Raw genomic sequence first — 13,955 nt, 5'->3', positions numbered from 1 at the left:
CACAGTCCTGTGCCATGCTCTGAGATGGGAAAAGGATGTTGTTTCATTCTAATATGTCTGGGAAATTTGCTCCAATCCCTTGTGGAGCATCATAATACATGTCAGAAGTTTAAGTCCCTGACAAGGCCTGCAGTAAAGGCATCTGTTGGAGTCCTAGCTTCTGTAACGTATTTGAATGTGAATCTGAGCTACAGGAATTTTAGAAGAAGTTTCTGCTATTTTTAGCTCTAAGTCAAGAAGTCTCTTTTTCACCTCTTCGTGGCTTGTGGTGAGGCAGGAAAAAGGGGTATCAGAAAGATTAGCATTCACTGAGAATCTGCCACTCCCAACATGGGGCTCTGTATTTCATACAACTTATTTGTTCCTCACAACAATCCCAAGAGGTGCGTACAATTATGATCCCCATTTGCGGAGGAGGAAACTGAGATCAAAATGACTCTGTCATGTCCACATGACTAGAAAAGTCAGTCATTTTTACTTGGCTCTAAGCTAGAGCTCTTCGGATCCAACCCACCTCATCTTACTACCTGGAAGCTTGACTGTGGTTCCCAAACCTCTGTCCCTACCCAGCCCCTCGATTTCTCCCCAGATTTTCTGCACGCTCCCCCACCATCCCAGCCTCCTTTGGAAACCAAGGAGTTAACCTCTCCTTCCTGTTTGCCCAGGCTCGAGTTCATTACGCTGACTAATTGATTCCACCACTGCTAATGGAAAATGTATCTGCAAGTAATAGATTAATTGGCCACTTGTGATCAGCTCTCAACCAGCGGATCCCTGGTGGTCATGCTAGACCCACTGAGTCAGTCCTTCTGGAGCCAGGAAAGGGAACCAGAGGCTAGACTCAAAGGGATCATGGGGGTGTCCAGAGTTTTACCAACTATCACCCTCACAAAAGGCCAGCCAGCCGGTTCCACCCCAAAGGAGGCAGAATCTGCAACCTTTCTAAGTCATTAAAATGCAAGTGCATTAACTTGAAAAGAATGGAAATCTTATCAGCATAATGAACCACAAAATATCAGAACACCAGCACACCAGCCTCCCTTACCCCCAAATGAGGGAGGGAGAGGTGCTTTCCTCAGAAGGTTTAAAGTCATTCGTCATAAAATAACAGCTACCAGTTTGCTCACTGACTATGTGCAATCCACTGCATGGTTTCATTTAAACTTAGCAATAGCCCAGGCAGCAGGTGCTAGAATTATCTCATTTCACAGAAAAGAAACGGGGCTCAGAAAGATGCACCAACTTGCCCAAGGTAACACAGCAAGGAAGTAAAAACAAACAAAAAAAAAGTGGCCTGCGGGGAAGCCTCAGGTCTGCAAACTCCAAAACCAGATCTTTTATCCTCTATCCCAAGGGTCAACAAATGACAGCCTATGGGCCAAATCTCACCAACCACCTGCGTTTGTAAATAAAGTTTTATTGGAACACAGCTATGCCCATTCATTTACATATTGTCTTGGCACCCCCATAGCACAATGCACCACAAAACTTAAAGTATTTACTACTTGGCCTTTTGCAGGGCCAGAGTAAGTTTGCAGACCGCAAGTCTAGTTACCCTTCCCAGCTGGTGCTACTGGTACCTTAATGAAAAGAGGGCGGGATGACTACGGGAGAAAAGGCTGGTGTGAACCTGGAGATCCCAAAGGAAACTCAGTCTCCAAGATGCACCGGCTGTTTCCCCAGATTATAAGGAAGGTTTCTTACGAGTCTGAGAGCAGAAAGGAGAAAGGAAGAGAAATGGAGAAAAACAAGCCTGAGCCAGACTTGGAGATGAAGCTGGGTGAGAACCAGATCTGATGAGACAGGGGGTGAGGCATGAAGGAAACCAGACCAGGGAGGCTGGTGGAAGCAAATCCGTATTTCAGGACCTACCCTCTTGCTTGCCTTAGGACTCCAGAAATATTTGCCTCCCTTCAGATACCCTCGGTTTCTCTGCTAGAAAATGGGGGTAAGAATGGTGCCATCTGGAGGATTCAGCAGGATAGAGCATAAAAAGTGCACAGCAGGCACACAGTAGGCACTCAATAGGTGCTTGACAGGTGAATGAAGGACTCAGCTAGAGATCTCAGAGGTCAAATTTTGCAGAGTTCCTCCTTTGCAGCAATGGTAGGGAAGACGCGCCCCGACCCCCTCCTTCCTCGCTCTATGGGCTGGGACAGGGAGTTTTACAAGGCTGAACGAGTCGCCGGAGGCTGTAAAGACACGAGGGCTTTTTCCTTTAATTCTCTCCTGTAAGTCACCTCGAAGCATTTCCGGGATCGATTGGCTCTTCTCCTCCTTGTAGGAGCCCTCCCCAGGGAACTGTTTGCCGAAAGGAATCGGCCAGTTTGCATTTAGTCACCTTTATCTGACCCAGGAGATAAATCTCTCTTAGTTTCGTTTTTCTGCAGGGAAGATCCTGGGAGGCCCGCGCGGCACCACACAAATGCTGGAGACCTCGTTCATTCAGACACTGATTATTCCAAATGAGAGATGATTCAAAGGCCTGAGGAAGTTGGTTGTTCTCAGAAAAGGAACAGGGCGTGTAGAGGCACAATGGCAAAGGTGCATTTGAGCTGCTTCGGAGCTTCTAAGCCTCCTTCTGGGGACGCCCGTGCACGGATCACAACCCGGGGAATGGGCCACTATGGGCAGAGAAAAAGAACACCACTCTGCTGAGAGGAACTTCCAAGTTGAACAGAGAAGGGAATCCTAGGCACAGTATCCTAGAGGCCACGTGGTTTATGAAGCCCCAGTTTCAAATCCCAGCTCCTTTATACTCACCCCAGCAGCAGTGTCCTGGGTAAATGGATTAAATGTCTTCTTTTCTGCGTCTCATTTTCTTCCTTTGCAAAAAGGACATAACGATACTGACCTCATAGATACTGACCCTATAAAATTGTCTTGAGGATTAAATGAACTTCTACACTTAAAGAAAGGGCTTAGCGCCTGGTGAACCCTCAATAGAGGTTGCCACTCCCACTCTGTTGTTGTTTGGCTGGTGCAGAAAAGCAGAGGCTGTTATTCACACACTGACCCCATACCCCCTCCCAACAATGTGCAAGGTTGGTTTAACCCCACCACCACCCCCAGCTTCTGCATCTCCTAGAAAAAGTTGTCCTGCCAATGGCAGCTTTACACAGAAGACACCACCGGCTTCCCCTGAAGAGGTGGATCTTGTGCCCAGAGATTCCGAACCTCTTCATTCATAAATTTCCTTCCAACATTCAAGGTACCCTCCTCAGATGTCTCCTTTCAGATGCCTGGGATGGCTGAGGGTGCTTTAAAGTCAGTCTTTCTGAGAAGGTTAAACTCTATGTGCTCCTTCCCATGGAGGACAAGTAAGTGGCAATGCTTACCCCCAGGGAGCCATCACAAACTGAGGTCAAGCTGACACTATAGCCTTGGCCAGGAGGGATGTTTTGGAGCAATCTGGAGTCCCAGTGCCTCTGACCTCCCACTGAGGCACAGCAATAAAGGGTCCAGCATAAGACATACCACCTTTCCAATCCCAGATTGCCACTTTCTGCCCTGTCCAGTGACTGAATCTCTGCAAGCCTCAATTTCATCATCAGTAGAATGGGAATAATAGTTGTATCAGTCTCATGAGATTATCATACAGTTTAAAAGCCCTTAGCTGTTTGTGCTCAGGCAGGGATAGGTATTACTAACAAAGAGAGCCTCCAACTGCAAGCTGAACACTGTGGCTTTTCATTCCATTTTGACCACAAACTGATTAACAACTTTTGGCATGTCCCTGCCCCTCTCTGGGCCTCAGTTTACCCCCATACTCTCTAAGTTTCCCTCCCCACTGGGAGCCCACCATGCTGAGCTCATGTCTGTTGCACATGATCTCTCCAACCTCTGTTTGCTCCGTCTTCACCCAGCATTAGCACCGAGTCGGGGTAGTTTTGCTTCTGAATCTCCACATTTGCCAGGGAGACCTGCCTATTCATTGTGTTTCTGTTCCAGGAGCAGAAAACCAATGTTTGCCAAGCCAGGGTTCAACTCATATCCTCTGCTTTTTTTGAATCATGCGCGCACACACACACACACAAACACACACACACACACACACACACACCCCTTGGCAGAACAGCCATCTCTTGCTGCCTTCATCTTCCCGGGCCCCATCACTTGTTCATCCAGAAGTCCTTGTCAGAATGTCCCCCCAGGGATCAGCAGGTGGGAAATGTCATTTTGGATCCATTACCAGAGCTCGAAGGTGCTTACAGATGATCAACACCAATTTCAACTTCCATCCAGGGAGGAGGGAAGGTCGGAAGCAGCCCTCATCTCGGGCAAGGGGATCTGTGCCAGCCACCCCAAGCTGCCGGGTACCACCACCCCAGGGCAGGGAAGGAGGGCAGCTTGCAAGGGCTGGGGGATGTCAGCCACTCTGTGTCCTCAGATTTCCCTGCCACGGCTGATTTGAATAATTCAACAATGCCGGGTCTCCTGGGCACTATTGTCTTCAGTGAAGGCAAATCAGTCGCCCGCTCGGCCTGTTAAGAGGGCCCCTGCCTGCTGCCTTTTTCTGTGAATCAGGATTAATGAGATGGTGAGGGGAAGCGCCAAGCCCTGGGCAGAGATGCCGGCAGCCGACTCTCCAGGAGCAGCAGGCCTCAGAAGTGGCTTCCGCCTTGATGTCCTCAGGCAGTCTTCTGGGGCAGCCATCAACGCGTCGATAACTAGCTATCACCCAGCCTGCCAGACCCCCGGCCTCCTACCCGGCTCCTATGACTTCAGGAAAAAGAAATAGCAAGAGGGAGAAGGCGGTTGGCATGTGGCCTTTGCCCCTCACCTCTGGCAATGCAGCAGGCTGGGGTGGTACACTTCACAGAGGGCTTCCTTTCGGGCAGGCTGCACCAAAGAGTGAGGTACGAGGCTGATCCTCCTAACCCTAGCCTGGGGCTGGTAGAGAGTTTGCTAGGCCCCAGCCTCCACTGCAAGGTAGTTACAGAGACAGCCAGGGCCCCATGCCTGGTGTTTTGACAGCTGTCACTCACATAGGGTACAAGAGACATTGTCCTTGTGCCTCTCATTGATGGTGCCTTCCTCTCCCTCCCTCTGCCTTGTAGTGGTCAAACAGGTGGGCTCAGGGTACTCTGCTTGTATGCTGTGTGACGATGGGCAAATCGCTTAACCTCTCTGGGCCTCAATGACCTAATCTACAAAATGAAGATAAATACACTAGTTGTTGCTCCACAGTTTGCTAAGAGGATTTCCAGGTATTTAAGCTTGTAAGCCCTTATTATGAGCTGATATCAAGCACACAATCATGTGTGGTCACATTGTATTAGTATCATTGTCACTGCCAACTCTAAGACGGTGCTACTCATTGGGCAGTCCACAGCCCGTGCCAGGTGGCAAGTCGTTTGTTACCTGTCCACAGTGAGGTACGCACAAAGAATACATACAGAGAAAGAAAAGTATTTAGAAAGTTTTGCAGCAATTTGGCAGACAGCAATTTTGTATTATTGAACGTAATAATAAAAAAAAACAAGGGCTTAGATTTTGTATATTTTATTATTCATTTAATTTTTCTAGGAATTTGCTTTTTTACTGTATTTTTTTAAACTGTCATTCTGCAATAAATTGGAATTTGAAAAAAAATACCGGTGCCTCAGCACAGATAGCTTGAGAAGAGTGTTCTGGACAAACTCTTAACATGCACACAAATCCCCCGGGGACCTTGTTAAAACGCGCTTACTGATTCAGTAAGCGGGGGTGGGACCTGAGATTCTGCATTTCTAATAAGGGCCCAGGGGAGGCTGAGGCTGCTGGTCCAGGGACCACACTAGTGAGGGGAGTGTGTGGAGCACCCTGGCTAATGCCTTTTCCCCACCCTACCTGGATGCCATTCACTCTAAGAAACCTCTCTGCACTCAGATCACAAAAGCTACCTCCTGGTCTGCCGTTAGCTGAAGACTTCCCAAGGTCTCTGGGACACATAGATTACAAAGTTCAGACCCCACTACCAAATCAGAGGCAGGTGTCAGGAGTTCCACATGCTGCTAGCATCAGCAGCATCCAACAACTAGCATATAGGAAGCAGGTACCATGTGCCAGGCATTATACTTGAACTCTTCTAGAATCTTCAGCTGCAGCCCTTCTAGCCTCTGCAAGTCTTTGAGATAATGCATGCCAGTCCTAAGCACAGTACCAGGGAGAGCCAGCACTCAATCACTAGTGCTGTTATAGCTATTCATTTTTCTGTACCTTTACAATTTATCTTCACAACTCCTTAAAATAGAGGTGTAGCTGTTAGCTATTGCTGTGTAACAAACCAACCCCAAACCTAGCAGCTTGAAACAATATCCATTTATCCATGATTGCCCATGAGTCCATGGGTCGGCTGGATGTTCTGTCTTTCTGGGGATGTCTCAGCAGATATTGGCTGACTCTGTCATACATCTGTGGTCATCTGGAAGAGGGGTGTGTTCTGGAATGGAGTCAGCTGGGACACTTCACATCTGTTGCATGTGGCCTATCATCCTCCAACAGGCCAGCCTGAGCTCTCCCTATGGGGGATCACAGGGTCAGAGAGAACAGAGTGCACAAGGCCTCCTGAGACCTAGGCTCAAGACTGATGTATTATCACTTCTGCCCCATTTTTCGGCCAAAATAAGTCACGTGACCATCCCAGCATCAAGGGGTGGGGAAATGGACTCCATCTCATCACAGGAAGAGCTATAAAGTCACATCGCAAAAGACACATACACAAAGAAAGGTGAAGACTAAGGGCTATTTTTTACAGGCTTATCATTGTCTCCTCTTGCTAGATGAGGAAACCAAGTGTCAGACAGGTTCAGAGATTTGCCTGAGGTCTGACAGCAGCTGGGAGGGGACAGAGCCCAGCTCTGCCTGACTCTGGAAACTATATTCTTAACCTCTATCTCAGACTCTTCTCTGCATGAAAAAAAAAAAAAACATTTTGGTAACTCAATTCACCAAAGAAAGAGGATTTTCAAATATTTTGACATCTCCAGTGGATGTTTTTGCCTGCTCTGGCTCCTGTGCCACCCCCTGCCCTCTAATCACAGACCTGTTTTCCATCACCTGCTCTCCCTTGCCTCCTGAGTCTTGCAGCTTCAGGCAATTTATCTTTCCCTCTTTTTTTAATGGTCTCTTTAACACAAGGGTTTTCTAACAAGACAAATTGAAGGGCTTGGGCATCAAGCTGAGTTTGCGCATGCTCACAGAAAGGGGTGCAAAGAGGAGCAAAAGGGAGGCTGGAAGAGACGGGCACAGGCTGAGTGGTCCCCCAAATTCTGAAACTGGAGAAGCATGTATCTTCAGGCTCCCTTTTTGCCCATGTGGGAAAAAGAACACTCTTGTTCCCAAAATCTAGTAGCTCTTGTCCTGCATTCCCCAGACTTCCAGAGTTCTGAAAATATATTTGGAAGCTCCATGAAATGAGCTGTAATATTTCAGGTAGTCTAGAAACTCAGGCAATCTAGAAATATAACTTTACTGTTCTGTAACTGAGTATAATTTCTATTACAGCCTGTGTTCTTCCAGGTGACAAAACTATTATCATAGTTCATTTAGGGACGCCTACCCACTTTCTCCAGGGCTGTGTCCAAATTCTGGGGGGATTGCAGTATGCCGACTTGAATGTTTATCAGTTGCATTGTTATCAGTTGCTACATAGCAAATTACCCCAAACTTTAGCATCTTAAAGCGACCATGAACATTTGTTATGTCACATGATTTTTGTGGGTGGGAAATTCACAAGCAGCTTACCTGGGTGGCCTGGTTCTGGGTTGCTCATGAGGTTGTGGTCAGATATAAGCCAGGGCTGCAATCTCACCTGATGGCTTGACTGGGGGTGGAGGCTCCACTTCCAAGGTGGTGCACTCACATGCCCAGCAAGTTCATGCTGGCTGTTGGCTGGGGGCCCCTCCACAGGACTGCTCAGATGTCCCCCTCACATGGCTTCCCTGAGGACAAGGGATCCAAGAGGATGAGATAAAGCTGCAAGTCCTTCATGACATAAACTTAGAAGTCATACATCACCTCCTCTGTACCACACTGATCACATGGGTGGTACTGATATAACGAAGAAGGAGGCCAGGCATGGTAGCTTGCACTTGTAATCCCACTGCTTTGGGGAGCTAACACAGGAGAATTATTTGAGTCCAGGAGTTCTAGACCAGCCTGGTCAACATAATAAGAACTCTGTCTCTACAAAAAAATTAAAAATTAGCCAGATGTGGTGGCACATGCCTGTAGTCCCAGCTACTGGGGAGGCTGAAGCAGGAAGATCACATGAGCACAGGAGTTCAAGGCTGCAGTGAGCCGTGATCATGCTACTGCACTCCAGCCTGGGCAGCAGAGAAAGACCCTGTCTTTGGAAAGTAAATAAATAAAATAATAAAGGAGGAGACTGAATGAGGGTATGAATCCCAAGAAGGTGGGACTCATTGCAGCTTACCTGGGAGGCTGGCCTCCCATAGGGTGTCAGGAATGGGGTTCATCTGGTTCTTGATGGTGTGTTTAACCCACTGGCTTCTGCTGAGATGTTCTTGCTCATGTCTGACCTTGGGTACGTTGCAAACACCCTCCTTCACTCCTTACTTTAAGCCCTTTATGCTCTCTCAAAGGAGGCATCGGTGTCTGTTCTGCAACTCAGTCTTTTCTGTTCTTGGAAACAGGGAGGCTTCACTTTTGCATCCTTCCATATCTTTTGTTATCTGCCCAGACCTTGGCTGGCTTTTCAAATTCAAAAGCCAAGAATCTGACTTGGTCCCTATCTGCTTTGTGCTGTGTCATTCTTTCCCTGAGGCAATAAATGCCGCATGGTCTGGTGGCTGCTGCCTGAAGGAGGACACTGGTCACAGGACATAAATTAATGCATGGAATTAAAAAAACACACACATACAACAAGACCTTATTTAACATTCCAGAATATTTTTCTGCCATGCTGCAAAAACAGTTGGTGAATATAAGTTGTCTTCATCATCTCTGTTCATTTCCACAGTGACCCTGTAAGATGTGTGTAAAACGTCCCCATTTTATAGATGAAGAAACAATTAGAGAGGTTGGGTGACTTGCTAAACCCATATTCTAGGTGGGTGGTTTACATGTAACTCAATTCCAGGTTCTCTGACCCAAGTCAGCACTCTTGCCCCAACTGCGCTATTTCTTCTCTGCCTTATTTTCCCCTCTGAAATCTGTTTAAGATTTTTTCCTAACTACTGAAAAGGTATCTTCTTGGGTAACTTAAGAGGATTTATAAGCTAAAGAAAAGATCCTTGAATGGTGCAGTTTTATATGCAGGGCACCCATGGGAGAGAACCTGAAGGGACACCAGATCAATTCAACACCCCCGAAATTATACACCAGGTCATCTCCTGCTTCACCCACAAGTAAGGTTGACCTTTTGAGTGGGAAGGATTCGAGACAGAAGACAAGAGAAACAGATGGACTTACAGACAGAGCAACAGGAGAAAAACAAAATCAGAGTGATCCTTTCCATCCTCTTGCAGCAAAGAACCTCTCCAAGGAGTGTCAGCATCTGAATTTGATACCAACTCTGGAAGGTTATTAAGTTTGAACTCCTAATAAAGAACAGATGGGAAATGGAAGAAAATCAAAGATCAAATATGCTTTCCACATTTTTTGCCTAAATGAAAAGAAAAAATTGTCAGGAACCATTGATCGCCTTTTGTGAGTGTCACATCCCCAGTGTGGGATTCCCGAGGCAGCAGGTGTGTTTCCTCGCATGGATCCAGCCCTGCCTGCGATGAGCAGAAAAGACAATGGTTGCCAGGCTGTAGCTGAAGGATGGAGGGAGTTACCCCACAGCTCCCCCGGAGTCTGAGGATCCATCATCTGAACAGTGAGGGGCACAGGTTATGGAGAAACAGAACCACGGCTTCTAATTCTAGATCTACCATTATATGTGTGACTTTAGGCAAGTCATTCAACTTATCCGGGCCTCAGTTTCCTCATCTGTAAGGATCTTTGAAATGATTTAAATAAATTGCTGCAGAGTAATTGTCTTGTGGTATCTATTTCAAAAGAAGTGGTAATTGCAACAGGGAGAAAATTATGTGTTCACTAAATGCTGTTTTAGATTCATCCTTCCTGGATGCACAGAAAACTACCTTTCCCTATCCTCTTCCAGCTAAGGGATCATATGACTGGCTTTGTGAATGGAAGTGATGAGCATCACTTCAGACCAAGGAAGTGTACAGTCCGCATGAGATTTTCCAATCTCTCTCTTCCCCTGACACAGCAAATGAGGCATGCTCAAATTGCAGTGCAGAAGCACATAATTTAAAAAGCCTGGATCACTGAGTCACCACATGGATCATAGCTGCCTAGGCCCACAGTGGACTTTACAGGGGTGAAAACTAAACTTTGTTTATGAGATTTGGGGTTGTTTGTTACAGCGACCCAGCTGATGCTGACTAATTTAGAAGTCATTATTATTGTTGTTGTTATTGTTGTGTTGTGTCTAGAAGGCAGTCATTTAAATTCAAATAGATTCCTTAGGATTGCTAAGTAACTGACCTAGATGAAACACCCAGGTGGCTATTTAGATCCCTGGTAGGGAGCAGAGTGTGACATAGCAGGAAGATTTGGTAGGGAAAGGGGATAGAAAGGGAGAACCATAGGATTTGCCAAACCCAATGGGAGGAATTTCAGCACCCCTTTTTGCCATATCAAATATATGATGTTTGCTTCATTTTCATTCATTGCCCCTCATCTCCCTCTCCATCCTCCATGCACCCACTTTTAATCACCTGGCACCCTCTCACTCTCCTGGTCACATACTGGCCCCTAATGCCTGATACCAGGTGTGGTTGCTCGGGTTTTGGTTTTGACGGTGGACACAGCCAATATATGAGACTTTTAGTTAGCAGCACCCCCATCATCCCCCTTGCCCCTGATGTCCCACCCTGGTATGAACCATTGTCTCGCAAGAGGAGCTTAGACACATTAATCAAACATTAATCCGAAAAAAAGAATAAAGATTATTTCTTGAAATAATTGAGCCAGAGAGTCCATGTCCCCAGATCATCATATCTCAGAATCAAAGAAATGCAAAATCAAAGAGCATAGAATTTGAGGATATAGTGCTAAAGAATCAAAGAACACTAAAAACCATAGAATCATTAAAAAAAAAAAAAAAAAAAACCACAGGACTGTAGATCCCAGCTAAGCCTAAGAGTGGAAATTTGGCATGTTGGGCCTGCTCTACCCTTGGGCATCTATTTGCAGGTGGGCTGCAGGCTGGAAGAGAAGCAAGATTTGTGCTTGGGATCCTAAACGATGGAGAAGACAAGGCAAGATGGTCTGTGCCTCCCTTTGGTTCATATAAACCGACTGGAGAATCCATGTTATCCTTTTATGAAGCTACACTTGTCCCTTGACAAAGATTTTCTCCTTGACCGAGCTTTAGTCAGGCTCCTCTGAACCCTCTTCTTGGCTAAGCCTTGACCTTGGCACCTGCCTTTGCTGAGCCTACATAGCCTAGTTGTAGTAAGAATCCTGCTAAGTTGGTTTAGGGAGAACCATCCCCCACCCCAATGTCTGGTCATCCTTCGTATCTGGTCAAATCCCTCATCTTTCCACTGTCCCCCAGGTGATATCTGTTCACCTTGGCCTGCCTTCAGCAAGAATTCCTCCTACATTTGATCTCCCCTCTTAGTAATTTTCCATCCACTTACCCATTCCCTAACCCGCCACCCTTTATCATAAATCTTCAGTTGTTGCATTTGAAGTTGAACCTGATCTCTCTCCCCATTGCAATCATCTTGATACCCAACAAGATAGTCCTAAATAAAGTCTTCCTGTTTTCACATTTGTCAGAATAATTTTTTCTTTAACACTCTTCAGCCAGTGTGCTGTGATCGAATGAGAGTCAAACTTTGTGTGTGTGAAATTTTTTTCAAATAAAATCCAGTAAATAAAACGGGTCGAGCTGATCACGTTGAAAGTAGGAAGTGGGGGCGGAGCAAGATGGCCGAATAGGAACAGCTCCAGTCTCCAATTCCCGGTGCGAGCGACACAGAAGACCGGTGATTTCTGCATTTTCAACGGAGGTACTGGGGTCATCTCAATGGGGAGTGCCGGACAATCGGTGCTGGTCAGCTGCTGCAGCCCGACCAGCGAGAGCTGAAGCAGGGCGAGGCATTGCCTCACCTGGGAAACGCAAGGGGGAAGGGAATCCCTTTTCCTAGCCAGGCGACCTGAGGAACACAACACCTGGAAAATCGGGTAATTCCCACCCCAATACTGTGCTTTAAGGAAACAGGCACACCAGGAGACTATACCCACACCTGGCCGGGAGGGTCCCACGGCCACGGAGCCTCCCTCATTGCTAGCACAGCAGTCTGCGATCTAACCACAAGGCAGCAGCGAGGCTGGGGGAGGGGCGCCCGCCATTGCTGAGGCTTAAGTAGGTAAACAAAGCTGCTGGGAAGCTCGAACTGGGTAGAGCTCACAGCAGCTCAAGGAAACCTGCCTGTCTCTGTAGACTCCACCTCTGGGGGCAGGGCACAGCTAAAAAAACAACAGGGGAAGCAGCAGAGGCCTGTGCAGACCCGAACGACTCTGTCTGACAGCTTTGAAGAGAGCAGTGGATCTCCCAACACGGAGATTGAGATCTGAGAACGGACAGACTGCCTGCTCAAGTGGGTCCCTGACCCCTGAGTAGACTAACTGGGAGACATCCCCCACTAGGGGCAGTCTGACACCCCACACCTCGCAGGGTGGAGTACACCCCTGAGAGGAAGCTTCCAAAGTAAGAATCAGACAGGTACACTTGCTGTTCAGCAATATTGTATCTTCTGCAACCTCTGCTGCTGATACCCAGGCAAACAGGGTCTGGAGTGGACCTCAAGCAATCTCCAACAGACCTACAGCTGAGAGTCCTGACTATTAGAAGGAAAACTATCAAACAGGAAGAACACCTATACCAAAACCCCATCAGTACGTCACCATCATCAAAGACCAGAAGCAGATAAAACCACAAAGATGGGGAAGAAGCAGGGCAGAAAAGCTGGAAATTCAAAAAATAAGAGCGCATCTCCCCCTGCAAAGGAGCGCAGCTCATCGCCAGCAACGGATCAAAGCTGGTCAGAGAATGACTTTGACGAGATGAGAGAAGAAGGCTTCAGTACATCAAACTTCTCAGAGCTAAAGGAGGAATTACGTACCCAGCGCAAAGAAACTAAAAATCTTGAAAAAAGAGTGGAAGAATTGATAGCTAGAATAATTAATGCAGAGAAGATCATAAATGAAATGACAGAGATGAAAACCATGACACAAGAAATATGCGACAAATCCACAAGCTTCAGTAACTGACTTGATCAACTGGAAGAAAGAGTATCAGCGATTGAGGATCAAATGAATGAAATGAAGTGAGAAGAGAAACCAAAAGAAAAAAGAAGAAAAAGAAATGAACAAAGCCTGCAAGAAGTATGGGATTATGTAAAAAGACCAAATCTACGTCTGATTGGGGTGCCTGAAAGTGAGGGGGAAAATGAAACCAAGTTGGAAAACACTCTTCAGGATATCATCCAGGAGAACTTCCCCAACCTAGTAGGGCAGGCCAACACTCAAATTCAGGAAATACAGAGAACGCCGCAAAGATACTCCTCGAGAAGAGCAACTCCAAGACACATAATTGCCAGATTCACCAAAGTTGAAATGAAGGAAAAAATCTTAAGGGCAGCCAGAGAGAAAGGTCGGGTTACCCACAAAGGGAAGCCCATCAGACTGACAGCAGATCTCTCGGCAGAAACTCTACAAGCCAGAAGAGAGTGGGGGCCAATATTCAACGTTCTTAAAGAAAAGAATTTTAAACCCAGAATTTCATATCCAGCCAAACTAAGTTTCATAAGTGAAGGAGAAATAAAATTCTTTACAGATAAGCAAATGCTTAGAGATTTTGTCACCACCAGGCCTGCCTTACAAGAGACCCTGAAGGAAGCCCTAAACATGGAAAGGAACAACCG

The 13,955-nt window shown here is 46.7% G+C and overlaps 1 long non-coding RNA gene across 1 annotated transcript; it reads right to left on the bottom strand.

Moving 5' to 3' along the window:
- Positions 1-5,489: 5,489 nt before the first annotated feature.
- Positions 5,490-9,539, bottom strand: LOC113219889. Its single transcript, XR_003306862.1, has 3 exons — positions 9,418-9,539; positions 7,796-7,925; positions 5,490-6,503 (listed from the first exon to the last, which is right to left on the bottom strand). It is a non-coding gene; the product is annotated as an uncharacterized LOC113219889 (long non-coding RNA).
- Between the last annotated feature and the right edge of the window lie 4,416 nt (positions 9,540-13,955).

The sequence above is a fragment of the Piliocolobus tephrosceles genome, chromosome 19 (genome assembly GCF_002776525.5).
Source record: "Piliocolobus tephrosceles isolate RC106 chromosome 19, ASM277652v3, whole genome shotgun sequence".
NCBI classification, from domain to species: Eukaryota; Metazoa; Chordata; class Mammalia; order Primates; family Cercopithecidae; genus Piliocolobus; species Piliocolobus tephrosceles.
Note: the sequence above shows the minus strand (reverse complement) of the source record. Positions and strands in the feature narration are given on the sequence as shown.